The 21,036-nt window shown below is 49.5% G+C and overlaps 1 protein-coding gene across 3 annotated transcripts in view; it reads right to left on the reverse strand.

The window, feature by feature from the left end:
- Positions 1-21,036, reverse strand: part of TRPV4 (transient receptor potential cation channel subfamily V member 4) — a 619,663-nt gene that overhangs the window by 470,099 nt on the left and 128,528 nt on the right. The window lies entirely within an intron of this gene.

Below are 21,036 nucleotides of genomic sequence, written 5' to 3' on the forward strand. Positions count from 1 at the left end.
AACAGAAACGAGAAGGAGCAGTGGATGCACTTTTGTCAAAACTGAACGATGAGTGGGCCCGATGTATATCATGACAGGAGTCTGCATCAGGAAATTCACCTAAAATTGGGAAAACTTCCCCGGCCTACTAATGGCAGGGACCCTGTAATGAATGGCCCACCACCTATGATATCCTGCTAGCAGACTAAGCCCAACCTTTAACTCCACCGTCCAGTGTTAATTATAACTGCTGTAAAGGTGACAGTAGTGTAACAATCGCCCTGCATCCCCTGCAGTATGGCGGGTCGCTGGCCTGAGCGCTCTGGACTGGCACGGAGGATGGGAGGGGCCCCCTCCATGTATTTTGCAGGGGGGCCCCCTCAAGTTTCGTTACGCCACTGATCAGCCCTAATACCCCTCCCCCACCCTAGCCCTTAGCCCTAAAACCAACTCCTGATCCCAATTCCGGACCTGTGCCCTAAAAGGCCCTCGTGTGCATTCCCCATACCTATAGCAGGAAAAGGAGGAAGAAGGTCATACTGATTTTTTTTTTTAAGTGAAGTCTGATGTCTATCCCTTCTCCGGGTCCTTCCAGCGCAGGTGAATGAGGTAAGGACGCTGATTACCTTTACCACGCATATATGCCTTAGCCACCTGTACCACGCATTTGCATTTACCGTTTATACCTTTACAACGGAATTCGTTGTAAAGACATGCGTAGTAAAGGCAAAATTGTTGTAAAATCATGTGTTGAAAAGGGTATGCATGGTAACAGGAGTCACGTTTTAAGTGCCGCATTGTAAATGTATTGCGTGGTAACAGCTGCGTTGTAATTGCATTTTCCCCATAGTGCGTGTCTGGGTGTGGTGAAGTGAAAGAGAGGAAAGGAAACACAAGCAGGAGAGTAAAAAGTATGCTAAAGAGGAAAGAGACTAGGTGTGAGACATGCAGATGGAGGATTTCAGAAAGATGTGGCAAGAAAAATGGCATAAGTGTCTAACAGAAAGACTGTAAAGTGAAGGGAAGAACGAGAGTGATTGAAACACCCCAAATACTACAATACTTTCAAAGACCTCATAACGACTACTTCACAGCCTCATATTTCCAAAATGTATACATGTATATTTCTAAATATTCACAACAATCATTGCTGTTACTCATTTATCTGATATTGCTAACAAGCACTGGCAATGCCAATAGGTTTGCCTTATTTGAGATGCATGTCTGTTACTTTGTGACTAAGAGAACACTCAAAGTGAGGCACTAAAACACTGTTGGGGAGGTACTCTATGGAAACTTCCTATCTAGCAGCAAAAGGCATAAGGAAAAGTCACTGTACCGCAGTGCAACTCTTAAAGTGCTGTAGATAAGTGTGCACACTTTCCACATTTGAGCGAGAGGAGCATAGAAATTGCAACATGGTTTACAAGATGTCATGAGTCATTCTTAAACAACGTGGCAGTTGTGCACCCCTTGGAGCAAAAGAGAAAACTAAAGTGAAGATTTGGAAATATTCACCCAACAAGGGTGGTGGCTGTGTTAACCTTTACGGAAACAATACAGTGAATGATAAATTAAATATGGAGGAAAAGCACAGTCAGCTCCATTAAACAAAGCAATAAAAGGGGTGTTATAAAAAAGGTCTAAAACCTGAAGAGAGACAAAAAAAAAAACACATCACAAAAAGAGGACAATTGGATTGACTAATTAGATGTCTTCTTTGAGACTGATAGGAAACGATAGCCTCAGTTACTCTACACAAAATAGAGGTCTCACACACAGTATATTGAGTGGAAAGGTTGCATCGGCACTAAAAATATTGTTTCTTGCAGACTGCAAACTATCCAACATTGAGTGAAACTGCCTCCCCTTTCCTCTCTGTGTAGTCACTCATCTTAGTAGACCACCGTGACAATCTATATGTAATTGGTGCACAGACCTGGAAAGCGCTATGAGACCATAGAGACGGTAGTAATGTCCTATACAAATGCACATGCCCGGTATGGTGTGTAGAAGGATCTTAAATGCTGCTGAGGGATTTGATGGCGTAATAACCCACATCGACAACAGCCAATTGGTTTCAACGTGTGACCACCTCCCATAAGTGGTAACCGTGCCAAGTTCACATGTGTACTTCATTCATCTCGTTGAAAAGCGACACCAGGCCTTGCTGCTGAAGGTAGGATTGGAGCTGTACATCCTGTGTACTCAAAGCAGGTTATTACAAAGATAGATAGATCTGCTCATGGTTGTTTTTAAACCGGGGAATGACAGCCTTCAATTATTCAAGTTCAAGTGAGAGATAATGTCTCTGTCCCACATAGTGTAATTCTCAAATTTTTATTTGTTTTAATTACTCATTTTACTTGCCTAGCTTGACTTGAAAAGCGTATTTAGGCTCATTGTAGGCACGATCTGGAAAGCCTCTAGAATTTCATTGTATTGCCGCGGAGCTTCTGTTACTTATTGTAACCACTCGCATTGCTGCCCCAGGACCTTCCCCGACCAGTCGCTGCCCGGGCCGCTCTCAGCCGAGCATTGACGCTGAGAGCACGGCCCCGGGGAGGGGATCGTGGTTTTGGCGGCCTTATTGGGGGAATTGAAGCGCGCGGACGCACTCTAGTCGCCCTTAAAAGGGGTCCCTTAGCCCTACGCTCGCTTTAGCTTGAAGTACTTTCCCCCTCCTGAGGCGACTAGCCGGGAGGCTCTCCTCGCACTCTTGCCTTTTTTATTTGTTTTAATTACTCATTTTACTTGCCTAGCTTCACTTGAAAAGCGTATTTAGGCTCATTGTAGGCACGATCTGGAAAGCCTCTAGAATTTCATTGTATTGCCGCGGAGCTTCTGTTACTCATTGTAACCACTCGCATTGCTGCCCCAGGACCTTCCCCGACCAGTCGCTGCCCGGGCCGCTCTCAGCCGAGCATTAACGCTGAGAGCACGGCCCCGGGGAGGCGATCGTGGTTTTGGCGGCCATACTGGGGGAATTGAAGCACGCGGACGCGCTCTAGTCGCCCTTAAAAGGGGACGTCCCTCCGTTCCGCGCAGCGGACGCGCATAGCGGACGGGCCGGACTCTAGCCGGAGTCATGCCAGAGTCATGCCAGAGTCATGCCAGAGTCATGCCCGTCTGCGCCAAGGAGGCGCCAGGAGCCTGGCATGCTGTTCAACCCCCCAGCACATCTTCTGATGCCTTTGGGGATCTGCTGGGCTGTCTTACATCTCTTAGGCCCCCCAGACAAGCATGCCATCATACTCGTTCCCCTGAGCAACTGTACCCTGGCTTTACTTGTAGCTGCTCGATCACCTCCTGCGCGCTTAACCATGCATACGTTGCTAAGCCCTCTAGGGCCCGTGTGAGACATGAACCCCTTCCTCCTCCTAAAGAAGTGGGATTTCTGATCAACGCTCGTTCTCTGGTTAGTAACAACGTCGCATTTAGAGAATTCGTCTCAGAAAGAAAACCCCCCTGGGTCTTTGTTACCGAAACGTGGGGCTCGGACTCTTCCGGCCCCGATCTAATCAATGCCCTCCCTAATGGTTATGCCATGGTTAGACAGGATAGAGAAGACCGCAGAGGGGGTGGAATAGGCATTATCTACAAGAATTCTATCACTTGTCACATAGAGCCCCTCCCTTCCCCCCAGAAATCCTTTCAGGCTCTTTTCTTCTCTCTTAATACTTCCCCTACTCAAAATTTTGCAGGCATTCTTATCTACAGACCCCCGGGCTCTAGGTCCCCATTTGTAGCCGACTTACTTGAAACAATTGAACCATTCATTAATAGGCCTTCTCTGACTATTCTTGGAGATTTTAATTTTCATTTAGACAATTCCAATTCTGCTGACACTATATCACTTTTGGACGCTCTTGCTTCTCTTGATCTTCCCCAAAAAGTGCTATCCCCTACACATTCTGCTGGTCATATCTTGGATGGGGTTTTCACTAATGACCCCAGACTAGAGATTGGGTCCCCTCTGCCCCTTTCCTGGTCAGATCATTTAGCAGTTCCTCTGGAATTTCTCCCAGGTTCCCTCTCTGCCTCCCACACGGACAGGAAATGTTGGGTTTTAAAGAGGAACTACAGGGGTTTGACCAACGAATCTCTTGGCACTTTTCTTGCCAGCTTCAACCCTCCCCCCTCTCAGGATATTGACACCACCGCCAGTGAGCTTGCAAGTACCATTTCTCTGGCTATTGATACCTTAGCCCCTCTCAAATCTCATTATTGTGCCAGGAAAAGTCCGTCAGCACCCTGGTACTCTGAAGCTCTTCGACTTCAGAGACAGGAGTGTAGGAGACTCGAAAGGCTGTGGAGAGCTCAACTCGATGCCGATCTTCGGATCAAGCATAAAAACCTCCTTACGAGCTATAAAACAGCAGTGTTAGCCGAAAAACAAATGTACTTTTCTAAGTTAACGTCATCTCTTTCCTGCCCTGGAGATCTCTTTAAGGTGGTAGAAAACTTATCCCAGGTCCAACACCCTGATCCCATAATACCTTCTCAAGAACTCTGCGATCAGATTGCCACTTTTTTCCACACAAAAATCTCGGACATTTATACTGCTCTCCAGAGTCATAATCTTACCCATGTCCCCTATCCCTCCTTAGATCAGCCCTTAGCCTCCAAAGATATCTTGACCAACTTCCCTCCTCTCTCGACTGAGACACTGGACAAATTACTAGACTCAACCAAGTCTGGCTCCCCTCTGGATCCCTGTCCCCTTAAAATCCTTAAAAATTGCAGGGATACCCTACTTCCCCCTTTGCTGGAAGTTATGAATAGAGCCATCTCCAGTGGGGAATTCCCAGCCCCTTGGAAGACTGCCATCGTTAAGCCCCTTTTAAAAAAGGCCTCCTTGGATTCTGAAGAATTTTCGCCCCATTTCTCTTCTTCCCGCTCCAGCTAAGATGTTGGAGGCTCATTTAAACCACCATCTTAGCGCCTTTCTAGATAAGACCTGCCTGCTTGATCCATCTCAGCATGGCTTTCGAAAGGTACATAGTACAGAGTCAGCCCTTACAGTGGTGGTCAATAATATCCGCGCCAAAGTTGATAGTGGTCAGACCACTCTTCTGATCCTACTCGACCTTACGGCAGCATTTGACACCCTGTCCCCCACCATTCTGGCCGCCCGCCTCAGCGAGACGGGGGTGAAGGGGCCGGCTCTTAGCCTCCTCACTTCTTTTCTTAACCATCGGGAGCAAAGGGTCAAACTGGGTGACTTCCTTTCCAATGCCATGCCTTTGCAATGTGGGGTACCACAGGGCTCCGCTTTGAGCCCCACATTGTTCAACATCTACGTGGCCCCACTTGCTAGACTGGTAAGATCTTTTGGACTGGAAGTACTCTCATATGCCGACGACACCCAGATTATGGTCTCCTTGTCCCACTCTGTTGAGACCACGGCCCTAAATTTCCGAAACTGTATGGAAGCTGTGGCAGGCTGGATGGCCTCGAATTTTCTTAAATTGAACGGGGAGAAAACGGAGATCTTGATCTTCGGGGGAAAAAGGAGATCTGGTCAGATGATTGGTGGCCCCAGACTCTTGGATCCTGTCCCCAGCCTTCCCTTTCTGCCCGTAACCTGGGAGTCATTTTTGACACCTCACTTGCTTTTGATAAGCAAGTAAGTAGAACTGTCGCAACCTGCTGTGGGGTCCTAAGAATCCTAAGAAAACTTACTCTTTACCTCTCTCCTGATGCCCGGAAACAGGTGGCAGTTGCCCTTCTATCCTCGCGACTGGACTACTGCAATGCTCTTTACCTTGGCATGAGCGCTAAACTTCTCCATCGCCTGCAGGTTATCCAGATCGCGGTAGCAAGATTCGTTGTCAACGCCCCCAGACGCTCTTCCGGGACCAGGATCAGGAGAAACCTTCACTGGCTCCCGGTGTATGCCAGAATTAAATTTAAAATTCTGACCATCACCCACAAGGCTCTTCACGGTGCTGGCGCTGAGGGCATCAGGACTTTAGTGTCGTCCTATACCCCAGGCAGGGCACTACGCTCCTCCGGTCAGTATCTGTTGTCTATTCCCCGAGTGGCCAAGGCTAGATGGGGTGGTAAGGCATTCTCCACACTTGCTCCCAGACTTTGGAACGAGCTCCCCCTGGAACTCAGGGGTCAGGATTCCCTGCTGCTCTTCAGAAAGGGCCTCAAAACCCTGCTCTTTACTGAAGCCTACTCTTAGGCTCTTTCTCTCCTCTTTTTCATTTCAGTACCTGGCTATTATATTCCATCTTCTGCGCCTTGACGCCTTTGGGCAAAGTAGCGCTTATATAAATCGCCTTTCATTCATTCATTCATTCATAATGATTAGTGCATAATTTTGTGTAGCTACTAAGTGGTTTCAAACCATTTGTGGTAGCGTATGCGCCTACTGGATTTTTTCACTGGCAGCAATGGACATATAACTCCCTAATCATATTTGAAAATCCAAATTTACAAGAGCTAGAATGTAAAATGCTGGCGACTTGAACATAGGCAGAACAATCACTAGGGGGTATAGGGGGAGAGGAATAGGTGAGGCAGCCCCCCACTCACACAGTGTTTAAACAAATGGTGCCTCACCTACATTGTAGGAGAGTAGGGTCTGCAATCCTATGATCACCCAGATTTTTTGCTTTTGTTTCACTGGTTTACGACTTTCTCTGGCTGTGGGCCTGCCAATCAGACCCACAGCCTGGCTGTTCTCTTTCTAAATTACGAGATGTACCCTAGGTGCATATACCAATTGGTACTGGGCCACCTTATCAGACCCTGTAACTCAGGGCGTAGGTGTACCCAGGGCCGCCAGGGGCTGCAGCATGTATTATGCCACCCCTGGCTGGCCTCCTAAATTTGACACAACTGGCTGCATGACAGCGGGGGCGAAGTCGTGTAATCACCCTTTGCTTTAGATATAGTAGCTCTATATCTAACCATACAATGGACACCCGAGTCCCTATCAGTCACTCCTATGGCAGGCCTTGACAATCCTGAAGGCAGAGTGCATGGGCTCGTGTGAACTAAGCTCTGGCCCGAGCCGAGCCCGGTTGCAGCTTGCGGAATCAAGACCCAATGGCTGTTCCATGATAACGCGTACCATATCGGTAACTTCGGTGTCGCGTTATCAAGACATGTCGAGTAAGGTGTCATACGAATCGGGATGCTGCCCTCTCATCAACTCTGGCGACGAGGTTAGCATTCCGCCCTTCTAGAGGGACACGACATGTACGTGACTGTGAACCCCGGTTAAAGTTAACGAAAGCCTCAGCTCCACAAAATGGATGCTGCCACCACAGACACAAGTCTGACCTCCTGCTGCTGGGAGTCCTTCCAGCGAGGAGCACTTGGACAAAGGGTTTCCTGTCGAGGGCAGTGTTCGCACCGTCCCAGACAGGGTTTGTGTATTCTGGGTAGGTAGGGCTTTTGCGAGAAGGTGACTGCGGAGTGGCACCCCGGTGCTCACTACGCATCTGCCGGTTAGAACCAGTTCCAGGGGCGACAGCCCTGGCCTGGGGAAAGTCCGGCAGGGGAGAGGGGTGTAACTACCCCCCTTTCTGGTCCCACCCTTAGGGCAGGACCTAGTCATGTACCCACCCCTTTCTTTAGGATAAAGGCCGGAGCGGGGACCCTTCCAAATTAGATCATCTTTGAATCAAGAATACTTTCTACGAAAGGACTTCAAGACTCTTCTCAAGATTTCTCCCTTGTGGCTAAGGAGTAGTCACCCTGCATCAGCGGGCACCATCTAAGAACTCTGCGGTTTGCTGTAAGTCCTTCCTCAAGGAATCCGACGGCCCAGCTCGACGAGAACCGGCTTCCCTGGCACCTCTGACCTCTACCCACGTCATCAGCTCAGCTGTGATCTGTGGGTGCGACGAGACCTCGAGGGACCGGCCATCATCAGAACCTGCACGCTCTTAAAAACCAGCACGACCATCGAGGTAACTCTCTGGTGAGTGCTCTGGGGTCCGAGAAGCCCCGACCCTGAGCCGCTCCAGCACCGAAGTGCAGTCTCCCAGCATCTCCACGATCTGCGTGGGGCCCTTCTGCTCGCTGCTCAGCACGTTGTCTGGTCACTTGCCGCTGGCTCGTGCCCTTCTGTGACGACGACCAAGAATCAACACTGCCGGTCTGGTTGCTCCAGACTGGCCCCTGCTTCCATCTTTTGAGAGGCACCCCGGACCCTCCTGGTCCACCCAAGACGCCGACAGCGACATCCGTCGTGGGACAGCTCGCACCTCCACCGTGGTCGCCGACAACGCCTCCTGGTCCGAGAGACTGCAGAGCCTAGCGTCGCCCACTCACCTGGTCGAGGTGACGGCCAACCGGTGCCTTCCTGGTACCCTCTGACTACTGGCTAGTAGTACGAACTTGGTCCCCTCTGCTTTCAGGTTTCATCAATCTCTACGAACTATTCAACACTGGTCGCCGGCCAGCAACTCCTTTTCTTCCGGCTCCTGGCTCGTCAGCGAAGACCCCGACGCCTGTAAGACTTGTGCAGCCGCAGCCCTCGTGGCTAGGTAACTCGGCATTTCGGTGCCTGCATAGCCTCCTTACTCTAGGGTCCCGAGTCCCTCGCTTCCGACTTGCCTTAACCTTTCCGTGTCCTAGGACACTTGTCTTTAAACTGTGCACTTGAAGTATTTGCTAAAGAGATTTGGTTTGTGCTTAGTACCCTGTCCTCATAAAGAGTACAGGGCTGTTGTGATTCTTAATAAATATACTGTTTATTTTCATAACACTTGTGTGGTGTCCTTTCACTGGGTGTTCAAGGGGTACATGTGTGGTAAACAGCTGGCTTAACGCGCCCTCTCGAGTCTTTAGCCTTAGACTGCTCGTATCCATGCTACTAGGATAGCTGGTCTATAGGTTGACTTACAACCAAACACCATAAGGGTCGTTGGAACGATACATAGCGGTCGCTAGAATAGCGAACGTTGCATATCGGGCCAACTTCTCACATTGGTGAGCAGCGGTTGGGATTTGAGCTTGCTGTTGTTTTACCACACGTATCCTAAGAATATCTTGTTGAAAGATCGCACAAGTACTGTTAGTACATATAACTAAAGCTTAGAATACTCTGAGTTCTACTGAACCAGCTGTTGTAGCTCCTCAAGGCTTAGCACACCTTGGCTACAGCTCTTAGCAAGGGAAAAGTAGGAAAACACATAGTGTAGGTAGGTGCATCACTTACACCACACTAGAAACAGTATGTCGGGCCAAGGAGGAAACTCTGAGTCTCCCCTTGTGTCAGTTGACCCTCCACAGGTCATCCCTTCAGGATATACTGTGCTGAGCTTCAAGGAGTTAAGACGATTGTGTCACTCCCGGAAGATTCAGCAGGGGTCTAACCCCACAACGTCCTTTCTGATTGGTCTCTTGGAGACTTATGATGCCAGGAGAGCTGAGAAACTTCGTAGCTCTTCTAATCCAGAAGGAGACATGCCTCCCCTCGAGGGAACCCGAGACGATCCTGACCTCATTCATCTCGCAACCGAGAACGAGGATGTGGAGGAGGATGAGGATGAGGATCTCTCTGGGGACGAGGCAGATAAGGGACAGGTAGAAGTCGTCAGACTAAGCAGGTCCAACTTAAGCAAACATGATAGCGGTACTGGGGGACCCCTGGGGCCACTATCAGGTCAGCTTAACATGGGGAATGGACGAGCCAGATCTCTATCAAGAGGCTCTGGCAGATCCCTTCATACCAACGGCTCTCACAACTCTTCTCAAAGAGGGATGACGTCCCCTCAGAGGAGAGTGTACGAAGCGAAGGAAAGGGCAGCTAATCTGCGGATCGAAAGGGAAGAACTTGCCCTGGCCAAGGAAAAGCTTGCTTTCGCTAGAGAGCAACAGTTAAGTGGGGCAGTCCCCACTGGTGGCAGCAATGTACCTAGTAATAGGGAAAAGAGTTTCAATACGAAACACCTTGGGAAGATAGTGCCCCCCTTTAAGCAAGGGGACGACATCCACAAATGGATTACTGCTTTGGAGAGGGTCTGCACTGTGCAAGGCGTTCCCCAGAGTCAGTGGGCAGCTATCTTGTGGCTCTCCTTTGAAGGTAAAGGAAGAGACAAGCTCCTCACCACAAGGGTAGAGGACGCTAACAATTACCAAGTCTTGAAGAATACACTCGTTGAAGGGTTCGGCCTAACCACTGAGCAGTACAGGGTGCTGTTCAGGGATACCCAGAAAACGCAGTCTCAAGACTGGTCTGATTTTGTCGATTGTGCCACTAAGGCTTTTGAGGGCTGGTTGCTGGGCAGTAAGGTTACTGATTACAAAGGATTGTATAATTTGATGATGAGAGAACAAATTTTAAACAATTGTCAGAACCAGTTGTTGCATCAGCATCTTGTCGACTCGGATCTGACCTCTCCTCAAGAATTGGGGCAGAAGGCGGACAAATGGGTTCGTACGAGAGTTAAACAGAACCAGGGCCAGAATCAAGGTGGTCAGAAGAAAGCAGACCAGAAGGGTAAAGATTCTAAGGGGGAACAAAATGACCAGAAGTCTTCGACAGGTCCCCAACAACCCAAAGAGGGTGGGGGTCAGGCTCCCCAAAAGAAGAAAGAAGGCCAATCCAAACGTTGGTGCCAGTACTGTAAAAGTAAGTCTCACTGGTTTAGTGAGTGCACCAAGAAAGGAGGAGGGCAGACTCCTGCCACTGCAGCCCCTAAGGCACCTGTGCCCCCTAGTACAGTCAGCAGTGGTAGTGCGCCTCCCAAGGGTTTGGTAGGGTTAACCCTGGGTTCTGAGGGGCGTGACAACTTAGTTGGCACACTCACTCAGGCTGTCCTTGTCAGTACAGGGGACGTGGACGTGTCCCCTGACGTAAGCCCCAATACGCTGGGCAAATACCGACAGACGCCTTTCATAAATGGAAAGATGGCTCAGGCCTATAGGGACACTTGTGCCAGCGTCACCATGGTGACGCCTAACTTCGTGGACCCTGGACAGATCATGCCAGGTACAGAATTCCTGGTGACCAATGCAAGCAATGTCACTACCAATCACAGTATGGCAATTGTAGCTTTCTCCTGGGGAGGGGTAACTGGCCAAAAGAAGGTTGTAGTTAGTCCAGACCTCCCAGTGGATTGTTTGTTGGGCAATGATTTGGAGTCGTCACAATGGTCAGAAGTGGAGCACCGGACTCACATGGAAATGTTAGGTTTGCCAGCACATGTGTTCGCTGTGACTAGGTCGCAGGTCAGGAAATGCCCCACTGAACAGGTGCTGGATCCTGGAACAACGGACCAGACACCTCCCAAGAAAAAGAGCAGTAGGGTTAAGGCTGCGCCTTCCCCCTTGCCCCAGGTCGAGGATCAAGTCTCAGAGGAGGCTGACCTACAGGAATTGAGGGAAACTGAGCCGAGAGAGTTCGAACTTGACCAAGTTGAATTCTTGGGCTCAGGGGGACCCTCAAGGGAAGATCTGGGGAAGGACCAATTAGACTGCCCTTCTCTTGAACCCCTCAGACAGCAGGCTGCTGCTGAGGCTGCTGGGAACGCCACAGGTACCCACAAGGTATACTGGGAAGATGGACTCCTGTACACTGAGGCAAGAGACCCCAAGCCTGGCATGACCAGGAGGCTGGTCGTCCCCTTGTCTCAGCGTGGTTTCCTACTTACCTTGGCCCATGAGATTCCCTTAGCAGGTCACTTAGGCCAGACGAAAACGTGGGACAGGCTTGTCTCGCACTTTCACTGGCCTCACATGAACGAGGATACCAAGGAGTTTTGCCGCTCCTGTGTCACTTGCCAAGCCAGTGGTAAGTCAGGTGGCACGACAAAGGCCCCCCTTATACCAATGCCTGTGGTGGGGGTGCCCTTTGAACGGGTGGGGATCGACATCGTCGGTCCCATGGAACCACCGACAGCATCAGGGCACAAGTTTATACTGGTGGTAGTGGATCATGCCACCAGGTATCCTGAAGCTATTCCCCTTAGGACCACTACAGCACCTGTTGTGGCAAGAGCCCTAGTTGGAGTATTCTCCAAAGTGGGCTTCCCTAAGGAGGTCGTCTCCGACAGAGGTGCAAACTTTATGTCGAGCTACTTAACTGCTATGTGGAAGGAATGTGGTGTTAACTACAAGTTCACTACCCCCTATCATCCACAATGCAATGGGCTTGTTGAGAGATTCAACAGGACCCTAAAAGGGATGATTCATGGACTACCGGAAAAGCTTCGGCGTAGATGGGACGTCCTGATCCCCTGCCTCTTGTTCGCCTACAGAGAAGTCCCACAGAAGGGGGTTGGCTACAGCCCTTTTGAACTTTTGTACGGGCATCCTGTAAGAGGACCCCTGTGTTTGGTGAAGGAAGGATGGGAGAGACCTCTCAAAAAGCCTGCAGCCAACATAGTGGACTATGTGCTCGGCCTCCGCTCGCGGATGGCTGAATACATGGAAAAGGCATCCGAAAACCTTAAGGCCAGCCAAGAACTCCAAAAAGCTTGGCATGACCAAAAGGCTGTCTTGACTGTTTATCAGCCCGGACAGAAGGTGTGGGTGTTGGAGCCAGTGGCCCCAGCAGCACTCAAGGACAAATGGTCCGGGCCCCACACCATCCTGGAGAAAAAGGGAGAGGTCACCTACCTGGTCGACCTGGGAACTCCCCGGAGCCCCCACAGGGTGCTTCATGTCAACAGGCTAAAAGCATATGTCGACAGGAAGGACATGAGTTTGCTCATGGCCATAGATGAGGGACAGGAGGAGGAGAGTGACCCTCTCCCCGACCTGCTCTCTCAGAATCCTGACGATGGCTCGGTAGATGGTGTTGTCTTTTGCGGCAGCCTCTCCGACCATCAGCAGAGCGACTGTAAACAGGTTCTTCAGTCGTTCCGACATCTGTTTTCTCTGACACCCATTCAGACCGATTGGTGCACCCATGAGGTCGACACTGGTGACAGCCTGCCCGTAAAGAGTAAAATCTACAGGCAGCCTGATCACGTCAGAGACTGCATCAAAAGTGAAGTGCAGAAAATGTTGGAGCTGGGAGTCATTGAACCCTCGGATAGCCCTTGGGCTAGTCCCGTAGTTCTAGTGCCGAAACCTCACACCCAGGGTGGTAAGAGAGAGATGAGGTTCTGCGTAGACTACAGGGGTCTCAATGCAGTCACTAAGACTGACGCCCACCCAATACCAAGGGCAGACGAGCTTATTGATAGGCTGGCTTCGGCCAACTACTTAAGTACGTTTGACCTGACAGCTGGGTATTGGCAAATCAGGTTAGCTGAGGACGCCAAGCCTAAGACAGCATTTTCAACCCCTGGTGGGCATTATCAGTTCGTGGTGATGCCCTTTGGTCTGAAAAATGCACCTGCCACCTTCCAACGGTTGGTGAATCATGTCCTTACTGGGCTGGATGACTTCTGTGCGGCATATCTTGACGATATTGCTGTCTTTAGCTCCACCTGGGAGGATCACCTGGTCCACCTGCGGAAGACGTTAGAGGCACTGCAAGCAGCAGGTCTCACTATCAAGGCCACCAAGTGCCAGATAGGGCAGACACAGGTTGTATACCTGGGCCACCTTGTCGGTGGAGGTCAGGTTCAGCCACTGGAGAGCAAGATACAGTCAATCAGGGACTGGGCTCCTCCAACCACCCAGACTCAGGTTCGAGCTTTCTTGGGCCTGACTGGATACTACAGGAAGTTTGTCAGGAACTATGGGTCCATCGTGACACCGTTAAATGAACTGACAAGTAAGAAAATGCCAAAAAAGGTTCAGTGGACAGCGAGCTGTCAAAAAGCATTCGATGACCTAAAGCAGGCCATGTGCACGGCGCCTATCCTCAAGAGTCCGGACTACTCCAAACCATTCATTGTCCAAACAGATGCTTCTGAGTTGGGTGTGGGAGCTGTTCTTTCTCAACTGAATTTTGATGGTCAAGACCAGCCCATTGCTTTTATAAGTAGACGGCTGACCCCTAGAGAGAAGAATTGGTCAGCTATTGAGAGGGAGGCCTTTGCTGTGGTTTGGGCCCTGAAGAAGCTGAGGCCATACTTGTTTGGCACTCACTTCAAGATTCAGACCGACCATAAGCCCCTCTTGTGGCTAAATCAGATGAAGGGTGAAAACCCCAAACTGCTTAGGTGGTCCATTTCCCTACAGGGGATGGACTTCACAGTGGAACATAGACCTGGTACTGATCATGGCAATGCCGATGGGCTCTCCAGATATTTCCACTTAGAACAAGAAGACTTACCTGGTCAAGGTTAGTTAGTTGTTCCGACGTTTGGGGGGGGGTCATGTAGGAGAGTAGGGTCTGCAATCCTATGATCACCCAGATTTTTTGCTTTTGTTTCACTGGTTTACGACTTTCTCTGGCTGTGGGCCTGCCAATCAGACCCACAGCCTGGCTGTTCTCTTTCTAAATTACGAGATGTACCCTAGGTGCATATACCAATTGGTACTGGGCCACCTTATCAGACCCTGTAACTCAGGGCGTAGGTGTACCCAGGGCCGCCAGGGGCTGCAGCATGTATTATGCCACCCCTGGCTGGCCTCCTAAATTTGACACAACTGGCTGCATGACAGCGGGGGCGAAGTCGTGTAATCACCCTTTGCTTTAGATATAGTAGCTCTATATCTAACCATACAATGGACACCCGAGTCCCTATCAGTCACTCCTATGGCAGGCCTTGACAATCCTGAAGGCAGAGTGCATGGGCTCGTGTGAACTAAGCTCTGGCCCGAGCCGAGCCCGGTTGCAGCTTGCGGAATCAAGACCCAATGGCTGTTCCATGATAACGCGTACCATATCGGTAACTTCGGTGTCGCGTTATCAAGACATGTCGAGTAAGGTGTCATACGAATCGGGATGCTGCCCTCTCATCAACTCTGGCGACGAGGTTAGCATTCCGCCCTTCTAGAGGGACACGACATGTACGTGACTGTGAACCCCGGTTAAAGTTAACGAAAGCCTCAGCTCCACAAAATGGATGCTGCCACCACAGACACAAGTCTGACCTCCTGCTGCTGGGAGTCCTTCCAGCGAGGAGCACTTGGACAAAGGGTTTCCTGTCGAGGGCAGTGTTCGCACCGTCCCAGACAGGGTTTGTGTATTCTGGGTAGGTAGGGCTTTTGCGAGAAGGTGACTGCGGAGTGGCACCCCGGTGCTCACTACGCATCTGCCGGTTAGAACCAGTTCCAGGGGCGACAGCCCTGGCCTGGGGAAAGTCCGGCAGGGGAGAGGGGTGTAACTACCCCCCTTTCTGGTCCCACCCTTAGGGCAGGACCTAGTCATGTACCCACCCCTTTCTTTAGGATAAAGGCCGGAGCGGGGACCCTTCCAAATTAGATCATCTTTGAATCAAGAATACTTTCTACGAAAGGACTTCAAGACTCTTCTCAAGATTTCTCCCTTGTGGCTAAGGAGTAGTCACCCTGCATCAGCGGGCACCATCTAAGAACTCTGCGGTTTGCTGTAAGTCCTTCCTCAAGGAATCCGACGGCCCAGCTCGACGAGAACCGGCTTCCCTGGCACCTCTGACCTCTACCCACGTCATCAGCTCAGCTGTGATCTGTGGGTGCGACGAGACCTCGAGGGACCGGCCATCATCAGAACCTGCACGCTCTTAAAAACCAGCACGACCATCGAGGTAACTCTCTGGTGAGTGCTCTGGGGTCCGAGAAGCCCCGACCCTGAGCCGCTCCAGCACCGAAGTGCAGTCTCCCAGCATCTCCACGATCTGCGTGGGGCCCTTCTGCTCGCTGCTCAGCACGTTGTCTGGTCACTTGCTGCTGGCTCGTGCCCTTCTGTGACGACGACCAAGAATCAACACTGCCGGTCTGGTTGCTCCAGACTGGCCCCTGCTTCCATCTTTTGAGAGGCACCCCGGACCCTCCTGGTCCACCCAAGACGCCGACAGCGACATCCGTCGTGGGACAGCTCGCACCTCCACCGTGGTCGCCGACAACGCCTCCTGGTCCGAGAGACTGCAGAGCCTAGCGTCGCCCACTCACCTGGTCGAGGTGACGGCCAACCGGTGCCTTCCTGGTACCCTCTGACTACTGGCTAGTAGTACGAACTTGGTCCCCTCTGCTTTCAGGTTTCATCAATCTCTACGAACTATTCAACACTGGTCGCCGGCCAGCAACTCCTTTTCTTCCGGCTCCTGGCTCGTCAGCGAAGACCCCGACGCCTGTAAGACTTGTGCAGCCGCAGCCCTCGTGGCTAGGTAACTCGGCATTTCGGTGCCTGCATAGCCTCCTTACTCTAGGGTCCCGAGTCCCTCGCTTCCGACTTGCCTTAACCTTTCCGTGTCCTAGGACACTTGTCTTTAAACTGTGCACTTGAAGTATTTGCTAAAGAGATTTGGTTTGTGCTTAGTACCCTGTCCTCATAAAGAGTACAGGGCTGTTGTGATTCTTAATAAATATACTGTTTATTTTCATAACACTTGTGTGGTGTCCTTTCACTGGGTGTTCAAGGGGTACATGTGTGGTAAACAGCTGGCTTAACGCGCCCTCTCGAGTCTTTAGCCTTAGACTGCTCGTATCCATGCTACTAGGATAGCTGGTCTATAGGTTGACTTACAACCAAACACCATAAGGGTCGTTGGAACGATACATAGCGGTCGCTAGAATAGCGAACGTTGCATATCGGGCCAACTTCTCACATACATGTGTACACATCCATATAAAAAACCACCAGGGATAGGGACCCCTTCTTATTAGTGTCCCCAGGGATTAGTCAAAGACCTAAATCCTATGGTTAGGATGTGTGTAGATACTAAAATCACACAGGACCACAATTACCTCATCCACCAGAAAAATGTGAAAGATAGAGAGTACCTCACGGTAGCACCACCCGAGGGGGTTCCCGGTTAGTAATTGCCGGTATACCCACTTCTCATCATTGGCCACTCTCTCTATGTGAAAAGACAAAAGTGCACTAGAAGGAGATAATAGTGCAAACGTGAGAATAGTGATGTGAAAAAACACAAATAGTGACAAACGTCTCACCACTAACACACACTTTATAGTGTACAGAGAAAAGATGTAAAGACCCCTGACCAAACACACAAATAATATGTAAAAGTGTGGTAGGGTTGTGCTTGCTTTACCGTTTTATTCTGATGCAGCAGAACCCCACTTCTTAAAAATGGTAAATATGTACCATGACTCTCTTTTTACTCAAGCCGACATGTTTCATCGCTGCAATTTTAGCGATTTCATCAGGGCAATGGGGGGTAGGAAATTCTCAGTCTTTTCATGCAATTATGGACCTGTGTGAGAAATAAAAAAAGGAGACGCAAAAGAGCGCCGTTCAAACCCCTCCAAATGAGGCATCACCGTAGCAGCTTAAAAATGGCACACAATTCGAGGTAATTTTACCTTGAGGGTGCTACGTTAGCACATACCAGCACCACTCAGAGGGGCACCGTGTTTAAACATCCACGTGTACCAGCATGTGACCGGTGAAAATCACAGCCACCTATGCGTATGGGGAGATAAAGATCGAACAATTTCAAATTAATGTCTCCTTAGATGCAGGTAGCTATTAAGATATCACCCGTGTGGACTTGACCAGTACAATCTCAGTCAACCAGCCCCCATGGTCCGCTGCCCGCTCCCAGAGTGTCGGAGCAAGACATATAACTGCAAGCGAGCCGGCAGGAATGAAAAAGGCAGCCCTCGCTTAACACTCTCACTTTTCTATTCAGCTTCATCTGTTTAAAGTTGAAACTTCGATCGTGCACCACATCTCATACAAGTAACGGGTTCAATCTCATCGCTATAGTAATGTTGTCACCCTTCACAATCACACCCGCGATCAACCACCCAGCCTCCTTACTGTCGCCGAGTCCCTCCGGCGCTTCCGACGATCCACGCATTCGGTCACTGACTAATACACATTTGCCTGCACTATGAAGGCTTACTAATTGATCTAATACCATCACTGGGGGATTCAATGTAGACATCAGGCGCCTAGGGAGTATCTGGTTACTAAAGAGCTGAATAGCCAAGCACATGTCTGTTCCAGAACTACCTCGCACTTGTATTTTATTTTGCCCACAGTCTGATATAATTTTTTTAAAATACTAAATGGGGGGTCTTATTTATTGGATAGATATATTCAATTAAATTTCAGTTCCAGCAAAGAAGTAAAGGGTTAGATTCCGATGGGTTATCATTACCGCCGTAAAACTATCAATTTTGTTGTGGTTTGGGTCCGTTACGAACCCATTCCAAGATGGCCGCGCCTCACGTCTACGTGGTGGGCGGAGCCGCGTCCTCCCGCCGGCTACTTCCGCATCCCGTCAGTGACCGAATGCGTGGATCGTCGGAAGCGCCGGAGGGACTCGGCGACAGTAAGGAGGCTGGTGGTTGATCGCGGGTGTGATTGTGAAGGGTGACAACATTACTAATACTTGTATGAGATGTGGTGCACGATCGAAGTTTCAACTTTAAACAGATGAAGCTGAATAGAAAAGTGAGAGTGTTAAGCGAGGGCTGCCTTTTTCATTCCTGCCGGCTCGCTTGCAGTTATATGTCTTGCTCCGACACTCTGGGAGCGGGCAGCGGACCATGGGGGCTGGTTGACTGAGATTGTACTGGTCAAGTCCACACGGGTGATATCTTAATAGCTACCTGCATCTAAGGAGACATTAATTTGAAATTGTTTGATCTTTATCTCCCCATACGCATAGGTGGCTGTGATTTTCACCGGTCACATGCTGGTACACGTGGATGTTTAAACACGGTGCCCCTCTGAGTGGTGCTGGTATGTGCTAACGTAGCACCCTCAAGGTAAAATTACCTCGAATTGTGTGCCATTTTTAAGCTGCTACGGTGATGCCTCATTTGGAGGGGTTTGAACGGCGCTCTTTTGCGTCTCCTTTTTTTATTTCTCACACAGGTCCATAATTGCATGAAAAGACTGAGAATTTCCTACCCCCCATTGCCCTGATGAAATCGCTAAAATTGCAGCGATGAAACATGTCGGCTTGAGTAAAAAGAGAGTCATGGTACATATTTACCATTTTTAAGAAGTGGGGTTCTGCTGCATCAGAATAAAACGGTAAAGCAAGCACAACCCTACCACACTTTTACATATTATTTGTGTGTTTGGTCAGGGGTCTTTACATCTTTTCTCTGTACACTATAAAGTGTGTGTTAGTGGTGAGACGTTTGTCACTATTTGTGTTTTTTCACATCACTATTCTCACGTTTGCACTATTATCTCCTTCTAGTGCACTTTTGTCTTTTCACATAGAGAGAGTGGCCAATGATGAGAAGTGGGTATACCGGCAATTACTAACCGGGAACCCCCTCGGGTGGTGCTACCGTGAGGTACTCTCTCTATCTTTCACATTTTTCTGGTGGATGAGGTAATTGTGGTCCTGTGTGATTTTAGTATCTACACACATCCTAACCATAGGATTTAGGTCTTTGACTAATCCCTGGGGACACTAATAAGAAGGGGTCCCTATCCCTGGTGGTTTTTTATATGGATGTGTACACATGTAGGTGAGGCACCATTTGTTTAAACACGACTTGAACATAGGACTGGACAAAGGTTTTGCCTGTATTGAAGTGTTTATGGCAGCGATATCTGGTCATGTAGACCTAAGCATCCTAGACAGCAGCACGCCTCAATCTCCCCAACAGTGAGAGAGCTATAAAAGATCCTGCTCTCGGCTCAAAGTTTCAAGAGCAGAGGCATCCCCTACAAGGGATTCCAAAACAATACAGCGGCAAACCTGCCCAATAATCTAATCACTCCCTGTGGATACTGAAAAAAAGGAGAACGAAAAAAGAAATCTGAAGACAGGCATTGTCCATCTTCACACCAAAGATCTTGGAACAGCATGCACACAGATATCCCAAATACCTCAGCCCACCTGCAAGACACAAATATGAATACACTTCTTTTTTGGAAGCATTCCCTACTGACAGGTATCAAGTTTTCAGACCTGGGTTTTCATTTCACATATCCTTTGTTATCAGAAAAAGACTACAACTCCCAGAATCCACGGGCTTGGCAAAGAAGAGTCCAAGATTAGAATCATGAAGATCTGCGTAGGGGAGTGAAATGTCAGCCCCGTTTATACCTTTAAAGAAACTGCGACAGGGCAGGTACATGTTTGTTTTGTTTTTAAATTAAGGGTTTGTTTGCAAAGTCTGGGCCTAAGGATATATACCGTGTATTTGAACACTGAAGGTGTTCGCGGAGCACCCAATTTTGAGGCATGGCGGAAAAAGGGACATTCATCAGAAACCTACTTTAAAAAAAAAAAAAAAAACTCCACAAAAGAACCTCGCACAAGCTGTGCAAGTTTCTTTTGTGGACGCTTTCAGTGCGCACAACAGGTGAAAGCGTCATCGTCTCCTCCCAGTTCTGAGAAAGGGGGAGGGAGGGTGTCCAGTTACCCCACCACAGCCTTCCTCGTGTGTAGTAGCAGTGGTTTGAAATTATAATGCACAATTACGAATACAATCACGAGAATGGTGTTCAGTTCCCATTCTAACAAGATTGTCTAAATGAACTTTATCGGATTTCTTCGAGCCACGAACAGGGTTCCTTCCACAAAGAAAACTTCCAACTTTTGTCATGATATTGTTCAGAGGCGCAACTGGGGCCAAATTTCGCGGGGGGGGGGGGGGGGGGGGGGGGGGGTGCTAGGAAAAAAATTAGGGGGGGGCTAAACCTTTAATCAGTAGGCAGAGTGGAGCTGCAGGGGCACTTAGAAGGGGTGAAACAACTGCAAGGCCTAATTAACATTCAAATGGTCTTTTAAAGACCTGTGAAGTGCTCGGGTGCGGCTCTGTATGTGCCCGGGATCTGTCTCATCCCGGGCTGCCACACACGACGGGGGGAGGGGGTGGGGAGGGGTTGAAGCCAGGTGAGTCCAATGGTGTTGCGCGTTTGATATTGTTGTTCTTGCACAAACTCTCTTTGTCGAGATAATGAGATGGGCGTATCCCTTTTTTGGACAACGAGGGGTGTCAATAGGACTGGGTCTTGAACAAAAGTGACTGTGAATGTCGGAGTCAAGTGGGGAGGCCCACAAATAAAATTGAAAAGTGGAGGGAAAAAACGCACTCTCCGAGCGT

Source organism: Lissotriton vulgaris, chromosome 11 (genome assembly GCF_964263255.1).
Source record: "Lissotriton vulgaris chromosome 11, aLisVul1.2, whole genome shotgun sequence".
Classification (NCBI taxonomy): domain Eukaryota; kingdom Metazoa; phylum Chordata; class Amphibia; order Caudata; family Salamandridae; genus Lissotriton; species Lissotriton vulgaris.